We start from the raw sequence: 14,235 nt of genomic DNA, 5'->3' as shown, positions 1-14,235 counted from the left end.
AGATAGCCTTGAGAGATAGATTCTGAAAAATAGATGCTTCACCACAGAATAGGATAATAATGCGTAAGTTATTAAAACAAGACGTTCCAAAATTATACATCAGCTGTAAAGAGATACTCACATCTCTGCTAGTGCTTTTAAGAATTCATCATTACCATAAGAAGGAAAGTATGGATACCACATTAATTAATTTGGTGAAGACCATACTCACATTAAGAAAAAGATACCAGAGACACTGGTATAACATAAAAATAGGGACGGCATTACAACACTGGCATACAGCTGATATTAAAATAGAGAATAAATACAAATTAGAGTTCAATTAGCTAAATGTCATTAATAGGAAAGACTGGAATGTTTATGCAAAATGTCAACATTAAAAAAAAATTGTAATGGATATAATGCACAATGAATTTCAAATGTCCTTCATTAATACCCGCAATGGCCAGTGATTAAGATCAGAATATGTTTAGTCTTGGGACAAGAAGGTATCTATCTGGTCAACAAATTGGCACGAAACAGAGTAGAACAGTTAAAACATTGACAGGAAGTCGCAAGTGGTGCTCCCCAAGTATTAAATAAACAAGTGATCTGAATCAAAATCTGAAGTACAGCTTTAAAATTTATGGATACCAGATTTGGGACAGTTGATTCTGAGGAAGAATACACCAAGATAAAAGAATCAGGAGGGGACATAAACAGCATTATATAAATGTTTATAATTGAGCTAAACCCAAAATATAGATGAAAAGTGAAAAAGAGAGTTAAATAAATCTTGAAAACAGATGCAATAGAATGGAACTCAGATGCTGGTTTACACCGAAGATAGACACAAAATGCTGGAGTATCTCAGCAGGACAGATAGCATCTCTGGAGAGAAGGAATGGGTGACGTTTTGGGTCGGTAGTCTGAAGAAGGGTCTCGATCCGAAACATCACCCATTCCTTCGCTCCAAAGATGCTGTCTGGCCTGCAGAGTTACTCCAGCATTTTGTGTCCATCTTTGCAATAGTATAGAAATTGAATGAGGTTGGCAGCTCAAAGCAGAAATGTCAACCCAAATGTATTACTGCAGGGTGAAAGTTGTAGAGACATTTACAACAACTGAAAAATAAAAGGGAGTGATAAACCTGGCAACTACAAGCCAGTCAGGTTAATATCAGTAGTTAAAACGTTTTTGAGGCAATAAACTTGCAAAAGATTAATCGCCATTCGGAAAAGATTGAGCTTACAAGTCAGCATGGAATAGTAAAACAATCATCAGTCTAGTCGGATTAACTAACTTATTTAATTAAGTAACCAAGAGAATTGATGATAATTATATGAATAAGATTGTACATATAGACTTCCAAAAGAACACAAATTAGAATCATCAGCCAAATTAACACTGTTATATTAAAGGCACTAGGGGTAAAAAAAATGGCCAAAGGTCACAAGACTGAGAGCACAGTTGAATGTTGTTTTTCAGACATATGAGAAATCCATACAATAATAGGTACACAAAAATTCTGGAGAAACTCAGCGGGTACAGCAGCATCTATGGAGCGAAGGAAATAGGCGACGTTTCGGGCCGAAACCCTTCTTCAGACTGATGGGGGGTGGGGGGGAGAAGGAAGCAAAACTGGGAGAATTCAACGTTCATGCCATCCGGACGCAAGGAACCCTCCCAGTTTTGCCAGCCCTTGCTGTCTCCTCCCCTTCCTTAACCCTCGAGCTGTCTCCTCCCATCCCCCCGCCCTCGGGCTCCTCCTCCTCCCTTTTTCCTTCCTTCTCCCCCCCACCCCCCATCAGTCTGAAGAAGGGTTTCGGCCCGAAACGTCGCCTATTTCCTTCGCTCCATAGATGCTGCTGCACCCGCTGAGTTTCTCCAGCATTTTTGTGTACCTTCGATCTTCCAGAATCTGCAGTTCCTTCTTGAACACATCCATACAATAATGTTCTCCAGAGCTAAAGTTAACATGATAATATTTTTTTCCCAATTTACTTTAAAGACCTTGGCTTGGGCATACATGGCACAATTTTAAAATCTACTGGTGTTACTATAGCCAGAAAGAAACTGATTTAAGAAATAATTATGAGGGTGCCTGGCTTTATTATCACAGATACTAAATTCAAATACAAGAGTGTTTAGCCTTTTAGAGACATTAGTTATAAATGAGCTGGAATAGCCGAGCAAAAAACAAACTGCTGGAGAAACTCAGCAGCTCAAGCAGCATCTGTTAGGGCAAAGGGATAGTCGACGTATCGTACTATGATTCTTTATCACTTCTGATTCTGGAATAATGTATTTGATTCTTTTTTTTTTTTTTTGAAAATATTTTTTATTGGAGATAGGTACATAACCTAATTACATCATTACATCATTACATAGTCTTACATTTTTAAATTGATAATATTGTCAATTATTATTACATTGTCTCCAATACTTTTTGCCTTTTTTTTTTTTTAAACTAGATAGAACTAAAGAGATAGATGAAGTAAAGAAAGAAAAGAAAGAGAAGAAAAACAAAAACAAAAACAAAAAAAAAAAAAACAAAAAAAAGGGAAAAAGATAGTTAAAGAAGAATGGAAAAATTTATTAAAATAAAAAAGACTTCATTCGAGATATATTCGTACATTTCAGAGTATAGTATTTCATCCATTCTTTAGCCCGCGTGCTAGTCAGGTTCCTGTGCTGAACCATTCTGACCCTTTAAGTAATCAATAAAAGGAGACCATGTTCCAACGAATAATTCCTGTTTGTCCAACAGGGAAAATCTGATTCTTTCCACGTTTAAGGTCTCCGTCATTTCTATAATCCACATTTTGATTGTGGGGGCCGTAGGGCCTTTCCAAAATTTTAGAATTAATTTTTTTCCTGTTATTAAACTATAATCAATAGTTTCTTTGTGTTGTTCTAAGTGTTTGATTTAATTCTAATATTCCGAGTATTATTAATTTTGGATCTGGGTCCAATTGTGTGCTAGTTACTTTAGATATTATACTAAAAATATTTACCCAGAATTTTTTAATTTTTATACAGTTTGCAAACATATGAGATAATGTAGCTTCTAAATGTTGACATTTATCACATATAGGTGAGATATGTTGAAAAATTTTATGTAATTTTGTTTTTGAATAATGTAACCTATGTATTACTTTAAATTGTATTAGAGAATGTCTAGCGTTTAGTGAACACTGATGTATGTGTTGCAAACTTTCTTCCCAAGTATCTTTCGTTATTACTTGATTTAATTCTTTTTCCCATGTTTGTCTGTGTAAGTCCGTCGAAGGAATGTCACTGTCTAATAAGATATTATATATATAAGATATTAATTTTTCTGTATTAGGATGTTTGTTCCAACATTCATCAAGAATTTCTGAATTTCTAATTCGAAAATTTTGGGAGTTCGATTTTACATAATCTCTAAGTTGAAGATATCTGAAATAATCATTTCCTCGAAGTCCATAAGTCTGTTGCAATTCCTGAAATGTCAGAAAAGTGCCTTCCTTGTAAAGTTGTCCCATATTTTTAATTCCATAATTCTTCCATTGTGTAAAACCCCTGTCCAACCATGAAGGCTTAAACAAAGGATTATTCACAATTGGAAGAAAAAGTGATAAATTATCTAATTTTAATGTCTTTTTTAATTGTTTCCAAATTCGTATAGCACTAAATATTATAGGGTTTTCCCTATAAATTTTTTTGTTTAATTTAGACGTAGCAAATAATATCGAACCGATATCAAAAGGTAAACAATCTTCCTTTTCCATTTTTAACCAGTCTGGTTGATGATCTATTTCTTCCAACCAGAAATTCATATTTTTAATGTTAACTGCCCAGAAATAAAACAAAAAATTGGGTAAAACCAAGCCTCCATTTATTTTTGATTTACACAAGTGTCTTTTGTTTATCCTATGATTCTTATAATCCCAGATAAAATCATTAACAATAGAGTCCAATTTAAAAAAAAAGTTTTTTGCCAGATATATCGGAATTGTCTGAAAAAGATATAATATTTGCGGTAAAAAAATCATTTTTATGGCATTGATTTTGCCTACCATTGAGATAGGATGTATTTGATTCTAGAAGTACTCTAGAAAGAACGCCAGTGCCTTAGAGAGGAAGTAAAAAACTTTGCATCAGAGTCACACAACACAGAAACAGGCCCTTCAACCCCACCATATCTACACCAACCATCAATTACCTATCCATACCAATTCCATTTACCATTATTTCATCCGGAGCATGTTACATCTTGGCAATTCAAGTAATCATCCAAATACTTTTTAAATGGCGTGACAGTATTTGCCTCCACCATCTTCTAGGGCCGTATCTCCGGATTGCAACCAGCCTCTGGGGTTGCAGGACTTGATGGCTTTTTCTATTCAATAGACAATAGACAATAGGAGCAGAAGTAGGTTGATCATCCCCAATCAGTATCCCGTTCCTGCCTTCTCCCCATATCCCCTGACTCTGTTATTTTTAAGAGCCCTGTCTAGCTCTCTCTGAGAACCTGCCTCCACCGCCCTCTGAGGCAGAGAATTCCACAGACTCACCACACAAAAGTGTTTCCTTGTCTCCGTTCTAAATGGCTTACTCCTTATTCTTAAACAGTGGCCCCTGGTTCTGGATTCCCCCAACATCGGGAACATGTTTCCTGCCTCTAGCGTGTCCAAGCCCTGAACAATCTTATATGTTTTGTGTTATTTGCAACTGACCACTGCAAAATGCACCCCAAGATGGAAGGATGTTGAAAGTCTGAAGAAGTTCACAAAGCAGAGGTCAAGGTGAGATTAAATGGGGCATTGAAATTTAGGAGTACACAAATAAAACAAGTTAAAAGAAACTATGTTACTATCAGAAAGGTCAGCTAGTAGAGCTGCTTTTTCATTGTGCCAGAGAGTCGGGTTCAATCCTGACCTCTATCGCTATGGAGTTTACATGTGCTCTTTGGGATCAGGTGGATTTCCTCCAACATCCCAAAAACATGTGGGTTGGTAGGTTACTGGGCCACTATAAATTACTCCTAACGTGTAGGTGAGAGGTAAAATAAAATGGGATTAGCGCAAAAGGGTATTTTATATTTTACAGACTCAGTGGGTCGGTATGTCTGTTTTTATACTATATCTCTGTCGACATTTGATACAGATTAAATATAATTTGTAAAAGAACTCGAGGTAAGCAAAGCTATTCGGGAGAGCAAACATTTGCAATATAAAATACATTCCCTGAAAGAATTGTGGAAGCAAATTTGGTTGAATTTGGATTGAATAAATCCTTCAACAGGGAAATAAACAGAGCTAATGGGAAGAAAAGGAGACTGGAAAACTGGATAGTCCTATAAACAAACATTCAAAAAATATTGATCAGAAATAATCTTTTAGGGCCTTAAGGAGCATCTTCTTGCCCATGGATTACAAGGGTTCTAAAAGGCAAAAAGGCATTTATTAACTGCACTGTTGAACAGTATTCAAATGGCTCATTCCAAGTGCTAAATTGGCCAATTCCTGCTTATTTTTCATTGATTTTAAACTTCTTAGCTCAATAAATATTTTCTCCTTACTATCAGATGTTTCATAAACAGTATTGTTCCTGCCTGGAGACTTCTGCCTACCCCCATACCTGCATTCTCAATTCCCCCAAACTTCATTCTCTGAATCCAGAAGCCTGGAGCTAACCAATGATGCACTTGAACAATAAGGTTATGGAGTGATGTGGGCAGATCTGAGCAAGTTTCACGCAGGAAACTCCTGCGTAAGCATTTGACATGCTCTGACATTCCAAATCTACATACTAAAAATCTTTTTAAAATTGTGAACATTAAAGAAAAAAGTTACCTAAAAATTCTAAAATTTTTGAATGAAACACATTTCTTTTTAATGTACACCTTCTTAACTTATTTTCCTATAAATCTACAATACCATTTAAATAAATGGCTCACGGATCTAAACAAATGCAGAATCTGAAAGATTCCCCAGGTTCAATGCTGGACAACCTCAGCAAACATCTGGTCCATTGTTGGATTCAATGAAGAGTCCAACGTAAACACAGGAAGCCAACAACATAACCAATTTCAGATTTGCATGAGTCCTGAAATTTATCAGTATTTGCATTGAGTAAGGTAAAAGTAACCAAAATAAGGACAGCAAACTCATATATTGCCATATGTACTGCCTACCTTGAGTATTTCCAGCATTATTTCACACGATAAATTACTGAAAATGATTTCATCTTCTTAAACATTGAGAATGCAACATTTATGAGTATCCTCCATGTTTATCTGCAGTCATTATTTGCTTTATTTGCAACTGATTCTATGCAAAGATGAACAAATTTAACTCTTGTTATCACTGACAAACATGAGGAAAAGGGGACAAAGTTCAAGCTTTTTTTTTGCTACAATATGCATCTGTAAACAGGCCTATTCAATAAGAAAGTAGAAATGTTGTACACAGCACATCTCGCATTGGGCCACGTAGCTCGCATTGGACCACGTAAAACCAACCGAAATGAGTATGCGACCTCCATCTCAGACATGTAAGGCATGTATGTAGAGGAATGTGTGCAAAAGATGAAAATACGAGTGTTCCCCAATCGGAAACCAGAGATGAACCACGTGGTTCCCTCTCGGGTGTAACGGTACAATGGTGCTTTTATTATCACATGTGCGAAGTGCAAAAGCACAGTGAAATTATTTTCTTACAAACAGTCCAATAGAGTTTACCAAACCTAAACACATCCCCAATTAGCAAGTGTACAGAAATAGTCTACTTGCGTGCAAGAAATGCCATGTTTCAAAGTCCAGTCCACATTCTAGTTCTTATGAACGATGTCTCGTCCAGGCAAGCCGCAGGCTCTATCCATCACCTTCCCAGGACACGAGGTATCCCTCCATGCTCGTCCACCTTTGTTCCCCAGGAGCACTTCCCACAACCGACCACGAGGGCACGGTAAGCCAGACCCCAGTTCCTCTCCTCTCCTACAGTCATTGCTCCCCATCCATCGTCATCACCGGCACCCTCTTCCCAGTCTCTGGTCTTGGGGGGATAAGCAAGGGCCAGTCGGCGAGATCCCCCTTCCAGTCCACGGTCCAACCAGGTCCTACGAGCAGGGACTGGCTTGGCAGCTTCCCTTTGTAGGCCGTGATGTACACCGGGTCTCACTTCGGTCGAGCAAGGGCCGTGAGCTTCAACCGCGCACGGCCCATCATGATTTAAAACTATATTCTGCACTAGTATTTTTATCTTTGCACTTCCTGTTGTACTTGAGTATGGCTTGATTGTACTTGTGTATGGTATGGTATGATATAATTTGATTTGACTGGAAAGTACGTAAACAAAAACTTTCCACTTTATCTCAGTACACATGAAAACAATACCAATATAATTTTAAAAATATCACATTACTGTTTATGGGAACGTGTAATATACAGCAACAGTGACTTCACACAAAACATCAGTAATTCTTGATTTTATGGCTAATATTTACGAGGAAGATATGGAGGAGGGAGGGGGAGGACTAAAAAGGCAAATTTACAAGGTCCTCATGCATAACTGCAAGGGGATGGTCTGGAATTCCACTGACAAGCCTTCAAAAATAGACTGTTGTACATTAAGTCTGGAACAGTTGGACAAGAAACAGGAAGGAGGCTCGGATATTTAAATCACAGATGGCAGAGTTTTAGGTATAATGCAACATAATTATTTTTAAAACTTGATTGCTTCAAAACAGTTCTACAATTTCAAGTCGGGTCAAACAAGTCACATACTGAATTAGAAAGAGGGGGCTGTACATGAAGCAGTCAGTTAAGGTATTTTTGAGATTACTTTCATGAAATGTTACTCTAAATATGGAGGCCCAGAAGTGCTGAACCAGGTCTTGACTCAAAATACAAGATCTGCCTACTAGGCCTAACCCCTAACCAAATAGCTTCCATTGTTCTCATACCCTTATTCTTCCCCCATCTCTCCCACCACTAAGCCTCACCACTGTTCTGTGATCCTATACACACTTCTGGTCTTGATATAATATGCAATCCTCACCATGTTCAATCCCAAAGCACTTTCTTCTTGATCTCCACATTCCATAGTGGTAGAGATCACGGAGGAAAGGCATCATATTGTGTTTACATGTGTAAGGTTTACATGTGCAAGGTTTCTTGAAACATCACATAAAACTGGGATGAGTGTGCCGCACAGAATAATTTGACATGCATTCACATCCACTGAAGATTATTCAGGCCAAACTTTTCCCGTAAGGCATATAATTATTATTTCAAAACACAAGTACTGTGAATGATGGAAATCTGAAGTAGAAACAACGCATGCTAGAAGTTCTCAAATCAGATATCAACAGTGGAAAGGAAACAGAAGTAACATTGAAGCCTTATGACTGCTCAGAACTGCATCTGGAGAAAATACATTACCATTTCTCCCCATCTTCCTCAAAACTGTAATTTCCATATTCATTTCTTGGCCTCATGCAGGTCAGATTGCCCTTGTCTTGAAACCTTACACTTTAAATTGTAATTCTCTCGTTATCCAAGCTTTCTTACTCCCATCTGCCTTGCCTTTCACTCCAACAGGAACATGCATGTCCTGAACTCCTGTCATCATACTTTTAAAAGCATCCCACTTACTGAATGTTCAATTAGCAATCACAGTTCCCCATAACCTAGTCCTAATTTCAAGTATTTATAACAAGTTTTTTTTACCAATTTCTTTCTACAAATAACTTAACCAAACAATTGGAGAGATTAGAATTGATAACAAATATTAAAATGGTACAACTCAAAGTGAGTGAATACACAGCAACAGTTATGATCAATACAAAACAGTACCATTTGCAGTCATACATCATAAAAATCATAAAATCTCCCACAATTTAGGATTTTAGCCAATGATAATTCTTCCCCATACTGTAATTGGAATTTATTTCCACAAAGGGAGATAAAGAGTAAATATTGTTAAGATAGAGATTTTTGATTGGCAAGATAAAAGGTTGCTGTTGGTGGATGGAAACACGCAACCGAGTTTGAAAAGCCATGATTTTAATAAATGGGGCACCGGTTTGAGGGGGCGTGGCCTACTCCTGCTCTTAATTTGTATATTTTGTGGAAATGGCTTTTTTCCAGATACCTTATCAAAAATTAGGGAAGAAACATTGAAATGTGACAGCTAGAAGCTCTATTTTTTTGTTTCCTATTTTCTGTTTACTGCATCCGCTGTTCCAGGTGTCAACTTCTCTACATCGGCGAGACAATGCGCAGGCTTGGCGATCGTTTTGCTGAACACCGCATTAACCAAGCTGATCTCCCGGTGGCCCAGCACTTCAACTCCCCCTCCCATTCCCAATCTGACCTTTCTGTCCTGGGCCTCCTCCATTGTCAGAGTGAGGCCCAGCGCAAATTGGAGGAGCTGCACCTCATATTTCGTTTGGGTAGTTTGCACCCCAGCAGTATGAACATTGACTTCTCTAACTTCAGGTAGCCCTTGCTTTCTTTCTCCATCCCCTCGCCTTCCCAGTTCTCCCACTATTTCCACCTACATTCTTTCTATCCTGCCCCCTCCCCTGACATCAGTCTGAAGAAGGGTCTCGACCCGAAACGTCGCCAATTCCTTCCCTCCATAGATGCTGCCACACCCGCTGAGTTACTCCAGCATTTTGTGTCTAGCTCTATTTTTCTGTCTGGAACAGAGAGCGGGGAGATATGGAAATAAGTGATCAATAATGTGCTTATGCCTCAGCATAAAATGCGTACAGCAAGGTCAAAGTAATCATGACTGCAACAATTAAGGAACCCATCAATGTTCATTAAAATACAATGACTTTCCAAAATGGTTGAGACCAACTTGCAAAGCCCTATTATATGTAATGTTATGAAATGTTGAAATAGTTGATTTTGGCAAATTAACCAAATGTGGCTTACGGTGCATTCATCCAGAATTGCAGTAGTCAGTGGCTTCATATGGTCTGTGGCTTCATATGGTCACCTTGAAGGATATATTCTGAACATTTCAATGCTCTTCAGAAGAACTGTGATGGATAGATTTGGCCTTGGTGCTGATAAAAAAAAATGCTGTTGAATGGTTGCAGTCTCAAATTTACTGGTAGCAAAAAATATTTGAAGCCAGCGTGCAAATGAAAGCACAGTGACCAATGAAATTCTGTAAGCAAAAAAATGAGATGGAAATACCTACATTATGCTACATGCAATCACTGTACATGTTATCAATCTGTGTAAGATCAACAAACATTTTCTGCAAAGAAATCACAATTTTTCTATTGGTGGCCAAAGTGCTAATGAGCCAACATATGCAGTGGTTGCAGCCTATAAAAGTTTGATAATAGCAAAAATACAAGCAAATCTTCTGCAAAGAGTTTTCTCACATGACAAAATACTATTTTTAGGGACAAGTATACTAAAACATCACATTATAGGTCCAATAAATGAGAATTTAAAAACAAAGCACTTTCTTATGGTTCTTAAGGGGCTGAATGAGGCATCAGTTTCTTTCAAAATCACCAATTCACCACAATATTCAACAACAGGAAGTTCCTCCGTCTTTGCAGCTTGCAATATCTCATTTGTCACGGCAAACATTTTCACGGTTTCAAAATATCTTAATTGCAGAAACAATTCTCCGGAAATACAAAATATATCAGTTATTGGTTTAGGTAGGAGATATTGCATGGAAACATAGCCACCGAGTCCATACCAACCATCAATCACCCATTCACAATAGTTCTATGTATCCCACTTTCTCATCCACTCCCTACACACGAAGGGCAATTTTACCGAAGCCAACTAACCTACAAACTCGCACATCTTTGGGAAGTGGGAGGAAACCAGAGCACCCAGAGAAACCCCAGGTGGTCACAGGGAGAATGTGCAAACTCCACACAGACAGAACCCGAGGTCAGGATCGAATCCAGGTCTGTGAGGACAGCAGCTCTACCAGCTACACCACGTTGCTGCCTAATTGGTTTAGTTTAGTTATACAGCGAGGAAACAGCCCCATCGACCCACCGGAGCAACCAGCGATCCCCTCACATTCACACTACCCAACACCATGGACAATTTTTACTTTTTTTTAAATACAAAGCCAATTAACATACAAACCTGTACGCCTTTGGCAACCAAAATGAAAATTAATGCACTAGACATGTGGAATGAGACAGATATAGGTTTACAGTGCCCATGCTGAATTCTTTCAACATGTTCTGTTTTTATTATATAAGGAATGCCATTTAATGCTACGCATCCATTAAAAAAAACAGAAGTAATCATAATTTTTAAGGCAATACAGCTTTAATTGTCCATTTCAGCGATTTAATCAAAATACCAAATTCCTTATTTATACACATTTTAATAATCTACCCAAAAATATTTAGTTTGACCCTGCCAAAACTTCAGGCATCAAAGTTGATTTTTTCTAAAATAAACACAAAATGTTATCGATGAGTACCATGTTTACAGGCATGTTATACTGTTGCAAGTAAGATTTTCATTATTATGTTTTCAGTACATATGACAATTAAAATCTCTTGAAATGTTCAAACTGTGTCCCCCCCAGTAACACAATGGAAAATACAAACCTAAATCAAATAGTTACGTTTTTACCCTGAAATTCAAAATCGACAGTCACAATGAAACAAAATCTTCATTTGTGGAAACAGTTCTATTTACAATATTTTCTTCCAAAATCTCAACCATTTTTAAATTAGAAAACCCATAAAAGGTACACATTACTAAAAAGCCTCTATAGGACTTTTATATCACAACTTTGCTCAGGTTCCCATCTCTGCTGAAAATCTGCACAGTAAAAGGTAATACCCAACAATATGATCATAATTACCCAGGTTTTGGCCTCATTGATAGAGAACGTACTTTCCATTCACCTCACTGACAGATGTCCATTTACACATTGTGGTCTTTCAATGCAGACTTATTCAAATCCAGAGAAAGACAAAGATTAATCATCTCTTTAAAACTGATTTTGGTTGTGAAGAAAAGGGGAAAAGAGGCAAAGCAATATTACCCCAATTACTGTACTGATATTGTAATTATCCCATTAAAACTCAGTGCTTGTATTGATGTGGAATGTGAGACACTGGCATTATTCCAGAGGGATACCATGTTTTGAATGATTATTCATGGAACAAGGAACAGCTATTCACAAAATTCCACTCAGCATTTATATATACATGGGAAACATTGCACAGTATATGTCGCAAAGCACAAAACCTTTTTCAATTAAAAGTTCTGTTTCCACTAAAAATACTCTATATGATATTAAAATACAAACTGTGGTCGCTACATTAAGAATGTTTAGCAATATAACAAACCAATATTTAGCTGGTTAGAGAATAACCAACTGTAGTGCATGCCTGCATTACGATAAGAAAGGCAGAAATATGTTAAAGATCAGATTTTGGTGCATCAAACCTTCCATTTTACTGCTATAAATATGTTGAACAGAAGGACAAATGCATTTTTCTTCCAGCCCCTTACCTCCATGCAAGCTATGGCAAATATGATCAAAACTGACAGTAGCAGAGATTACCCAGCCAACAGGAGAAAATATTCAAAGACTCCTCAAAACAGTGCAAGATTCCTTCCATATCTTGGAAATCCCTGCCCTACAACTGAGGAGTAACCATTCCAAATGGCATCAACATTGTTTTTGTGCTTTGGGAACAGGGAGAAACTTGTTCCCTTAATTTGCCTCTCAAGTCAGCCATTCCCAAATCTTGTGTGGACAGAGTCCTCCATTCCCCCATTATCGACATCTGTCACCTCAGAACCCAGAGAACTGGAGTGAAAGAAAGCCATCCTCAATCCCAAAGGACTGTCTGCAAGGGGAGGAGGCGAAGATGTTTGACTCTAATTTTCATTGAAACGGGTATAGAAACTGACTAAATATTTGGGCAAGGACCTGACAAACTAAACATATTGTGGAAAAACACGAATCCATCCATTATAGTAAAACATAACCACAGTACATTGACTTTTATTGCAATAAGATTTGACTATCAAATGATAGGACTTCTGAGAATACCAACAGCAGGCATCTCAAGGCCATGGAAAAAATAATGCTGTCTCTGCACAATCTTCCAAATTTACTAGAAATGAACTAACATCACATCCTCTCCCACATCAATGTTCACGGCATTGAGCAGGACACGTCATTCACATCCGACACCAAACTCCAAAGTTGGACAGCTTTGGCATGGGCAAAAATTCCCAGATGAACAAAGAAAATAGTCAAGTATCTACTCAAAGTTATCTTGAAGTGCAACATCCCCACCAACTCCAGTGACTCTCTAGGCCATGATTACTCAAAGTGCAGAAGGAACATTCTGGATGGTACTTCAAAGACATGCATTGGGAGCACAGAGAAACTGATATAAATTGTGCACTACCTCACAAACTACCACCTGTCCACCCCACCAGCCACCTGCTGTGTGTAGAAGAATCCACATTAGCCATCTCAGAACCCAGCAGGAAGGAGTATCATCAATCTAATTCCTGGGATTAAATGATTGTTCAATGTGACTACACAAATTCTCTGTAGTTTAGAATAATTGAAGTTGATCTCAATGTTACACACAAAATTCCTACAGGGGTTGGATGAGTAGATCTTTCACCTTGCTGGTATGTAGTGAATCATGGTTACCTTCTCATGGTAGTAAGTCAGCTATGCAGGATAGAAACAAGAGAAAAAAAATCTCCAAGCAGACTAGTGAATGTTTTAAATTCTCTACCCAACAGGGCAGTCAGGGGTCAGTCACTGAATAGATTCAAGGCAGAAATAAAATAGGATTTTTGATATTAATGAGATGTGGTTGATACAACAAAGAGGTACCGGGATCAATGGAAACGATGTTCCCACGAAATGTGGAAGGATTGCCCAACTCCTGCTTCTATTGCTTATGTGATATGCAGGCAAGTGTTTTTGGTCTTCTTACTTACCAATAATATTCCAATTACCTTTGAACACGCGCTTTCAATACATTTATTTCAATTATTTCCAATTCTTCAAAACCACATCAAAGACATCTAAAAGTTGTTAGACTATCCAAAGGCGATCAGGACAGCTGTGCTGAGCCTCACGATCCACCACTCACAGCCAGCGAGGTTTCGAGGATGATTTGACCCAGAGGGACGGAAAGGGTAAGTGAAGTCGCAGGAAATGAGCTGGGATGGGTCAATGGAGGTTTTCAAGCATTATAGATATTTTCTAAGATATT

General features: G+C 37.9%; 1 protein-coding gene across 11 annotated transcripts in view; it reads right to left on the bottom strand.

Moving 5' to 3' along the window:
- Window positions 1-14,235, bottom strand: part of ankrd44 (ankyrin repeat domain 44) — a 152,243-nt gene that overhangs the window by 134,823 nt on the left and 3,185 nt on the right. The window contains exon 2 of one of the 11 annotated variants that reach the window (XM_033023722.1): window positions 9,975-10,148. The exons of the other annotated variants lie outside the window; for them this stretch is intronic. The gene's annotated coding sequence lies outside the window, so the exon portion shown is untranslated. The remainder of the gene's footprint in view (window positions 1-9,974; window positions 10,149-14,235) is intronic. 11 annotated transcript variants of the gene reach the window in all.

Source organism: Amblyraja radiata, chromosome 7, assembly GCF_010909765.2.
Source record: "Amblyraja radiata isolate CabotCenter1 chromosome 7, sAmbRad1.1.pri, whole genome shotgun sequence".
In the NCBI taxonomy this organism is placed as follows: Eukaryota; Metazoa; Chordata; class Chondrichthyes; order Rajiformes; family Rajidae; genus Amblyraja; species Amblyraja radiata.
This window is presented reverse-complemented; position numbering and strand designations above follow the sequence as displayed.